The following is a 3,719-nucleotide window of genomic DNA, read 5'->3' on the forward strand; positions in this document are numbered from 1 at the left end:
ACCGCATACCATAACTGGTGAGACAAGGTGTGTGCATGTCTGAGTGCTGATTACTGCGTTCTCCCGCTGCAGTGGGACAGCAGCTGAGGAGGGACTCTGCTTTGGAGTTTACTCTAACCTGGCTTGCCTCTGGATTCTCTCAGTACTTTTCTTTCCTAGTATTTTAATGCCACTTTCTTTGTGCTGTTAGGTGAAGTTTGTGGATGCTCTGAACGTGTCACCTCTCCCCTCTGCCCCCAAATGGTCTCAGGGAGTAGAAGAAACACACCTAAAACTTGGGGACCTGCATGGTTGTCTGGGTACACCATGGAATGCTAGGCAGAGTCGCTATGCATGGCCCTGTCTGTCTAGGTTTGATGGCACACCCTTTGCCATCCAGGTGTCTTCAGACCCCTGTTAGACGCATTTGTAGTAGGAAGCCTGTTCCTGGTAGCGTGTACAGTGTGCAAGACCTAAACATGTGGGCAGGGCTCAGATTGCCTCACAATTTACAAAAAGGAAAGAATATAAACCAGGAAACTACAGGTCTGTGAATCTAAATTCAGTTGTCAGTAAAACTCTGGAGACCATAAGCAAGGGCGGGTGGAGGGAAGAGGTTGCAGAGACAGAAATTATTAGCAGAAACCAATTTGGTCCATGCCAGAGTGATCTAATCTCCCGGTGAACAGGGCAAAGAGGCGCCTGATGAGGTGAATGTGGATAATGCTGGTTATCGAATGTCCTTCCATGTTGTCTTGACTCTTTCTTCATCCATTGACTTCAATTGGAGCTTTGCTTCAGGGCTTCAAGATCTGGCCCTTATAAAATCGACCTAATTTTGTAGTGTAGACATACCCGTAGAGTTAGGCCACATAACCTGCACAAGTCAGTCTGGGAGCAGAAGCCAGGCATGTGAGCTGGGTATAGCAGGAGCCTAGTCAAATGAAGGTAATTGAAAGGAAAAGGCCCTGTAAATGGCACCAGGTCGTGGAGCAGATTGGTCACAGACACTATCCAGAAGATTTAAACTTGTCACAGGAGAGGCTAGGCAAGGGTTGGTGGGCATAGCAGGAATAAATAGGAAGTCATCCACTTGGACCAAAGGTTACTCTGTGGACAATGAAAGGGACTCATGGGGTTATGTTGGCATTGCCATGAAGTGGTTGCTGTTTGTTCAGCTGCAGCCCGAAAGACGAAGAGGATTGTATTCTGCACCAGAAGGAGACTTGTAAAGCAGACAAGACATGTTATAAAGCCCTGGCCAAGCCAGGGACAGGCCCCTCCTGGACTCCTGCATCCAGTTCTGGGCACATCACCACCCTAGGGAATCACAACTTCAGGAGAAGGGCAGAGAAGAGCTGCTGAACTGATCACATCTATGGAGAGCCTTCGTTCTGATCACAGGCTAGAGAGCCGACGTCTGTACAGTCTGGAGAACAGAAGGCTCCAAGGCCGGGGTGGGCAAACTTTTTGGCCCAAGGGCCACATCTGGGTGGGGAAATTGTATGCAAGGCCATGAATGTAGGGCAGGGGTTGGGATGCCAGATGTGGGAAGGGGTGCAATGTGCAGGAGGGGGCTCAGGGCAAGGGGTTGGGGTGCAGGAGGGGCTCAGGGCAGAGGATTGGGGTGCAGCAGGGGGCTCAAGGCAGGAAGTTGGAGTGAGGGGTGCAGGAGGAGTTCGGGGTCTGGGCTCCGGCCTGGCACCGCTTACCTTGAGCAGCTCCGGGGTGGCAGCAGCGCACAGCGGGGCTAAGGCCTGCCTGCCCTGGCCCCGTGCTGCTCCCGGAAGTGGCCAGCATGACCGACAGTGGCTCCTGGGGGTGGGGCAGGCAGGCGGCTCCGCCACGTGCTGCCCTTGCCTGCGGGTACCACTGCCGAAGCTCCCTTTGGCCGCGGTTCCCCATTCCTGGCCAATGGGAGCTGCGGGGGGCGGTACCTGCAGGTGAGGGCAGTGCACGGAGCCCTCTGCCCCTCCCCTCCCCCAGGGGCCGCAGGGACGTGGTGCCGGCTGCTTGCGGGAGCGGCGCGTGGCCAGGACAGGCAGGGAGCCTGCCTTAGCCCCCTGCGCCACGGGCCTGGCAATCCCGCGGGCCGGACTGAAAGCCCTGATGGGCCAGATCCAGCCCTCAGGCTGTCGTTTGCCCACCCCTGCTCCAAGGGGTGGGGAGGAGAAGCTTTTATAGCATTTCAGCACCTCCGAAGGACTTAGGTGAGGAAGGGGGACTCATGGAGACTCCTGTCATTGGGGATGAAAAAGAAATGATATTTGCATTAAAAATGCACAGAGGGCGTTTGCTGTTTCCAATCCTCAGCCCAGTGAGGCACTGATAGAATCTAACTGATTGGGCCTCCAGGGAAATGGGCAGTCGTACGCGTGCCCATGGCTTGTCAGTAAGCAAATGGGATCGGTCTCCTAATCTATGCATAGCCCCGTGCAAATCAGCCTGGTTCTTGGGGCTCCAGAAGAAGTCCCCCACAGGTGGCCTTGGTAAAGAACTTGGGAAGCTACTGCCTTCCTCTGAAGCCTGGAGCAAGGACTCTGCTGGGCTGAGAGGGTATATCCTATGTGACCTGTTCTCTGCGGTCACCAATGTCCCTGGGCATTGGTGGATCTCAGTCCCTCCGCTTTCCTCCTTACGTTTCTTTGCTTTGTCTTCCAAGGCAATTTCTAAACATGACAAGGTCCTGTTCAGATCCTTATTCTGTGTGGGCAGGGACAGATACCTGGAGCTGGCTCCTTAGAACGTGGAATTAGGCTAAACTATGGGAGGTCCTTATAGCTGCTTCCTCCCACACTTGAACCAGCTCCACCTGGGTGTGACTTTAAATTGCAGCTGGCTCAGCTCTGGGCACTCAGACCCAGCTCTTGGCAGCACCATGAAGTCAGGGGGCCTCTTTCTTCTCCTGGGGCTCTTTACCTTCTGGACAGCGCTACAGGGTGCACCAACAAAAAGTGAGTACAGGCAGAGAAGGGATGAGGGCATGGAGGGGAGACCTGGCATGGAGGGGCAGGGGCAGTGGGTGCTTGGAAATACCTGACACCTTAGTTGGTTTGTCTCATCAGTGGCCTGACGCAGGGACCACTAGAAACATCTCCGTTGTCAGAGCCACTGGCACAGGGATGGGACTGACCACAGCAAAGACAGGGTGAGGGGATGAGATTCCCTCGGAGCAGCAGACAGGATTACAGACCAGCTGGACTGGCCGCACACTGCGAGTTCCCGAGATGCTGAGTGACAGGCACTGAGGGCCAGGCATCCGAGGGCTCAGGCTGGCAGGCTCTGGACTGTTTGAGCTGGAGGCTTTTATTATCAATATAAGAATATGCAGGCGCCCAAACTCTGCACTACAGCATCAGCGAGGGGGAACAGGGTTGTCTGAGGTTGAGGAACCCAGGTACAGATGGGGAGAAAAGAGGGGAGGCTCTACCCCTGGTACTTCACGTGGGTCCCCAAGGCTGTTTCTGCTCTGAACTCTGTTTCTCATCTCAAATGTGAAACTCGGCAGGGAAGCCCATCAGGAACAGCCTTTTATGGGCTGCTGGGTGCTCCTGATTGCTCAGGACACACAGACCTGCTTTCAACGTGCTCTCTTCTTGGTGGGGTTTGTTAACACAGAGCAAACCTTGGGTGCTGCTGGCATTTCAGCAGCCAAACACTAACTTTGCAGTCTTGGAAAGCATCCCCATATGACAGCGCAGCCCTTAGCGACACTACTGAGCCACCCCTGAAAAGCCTCT

This window comes from Mauremys mutica, chromosome 13, assembly GCF_020497125.1.
Source record: "Mauremys mutica isolate MM-2020 ecotype Southern chromosome 13, ASM2049712v1, whole genome shotgun sequence".
NCBI lineage: Eukaryota > Metazoa > Chordata > Testudines > Geoemydidae > Mauremys > Mauremys mutica.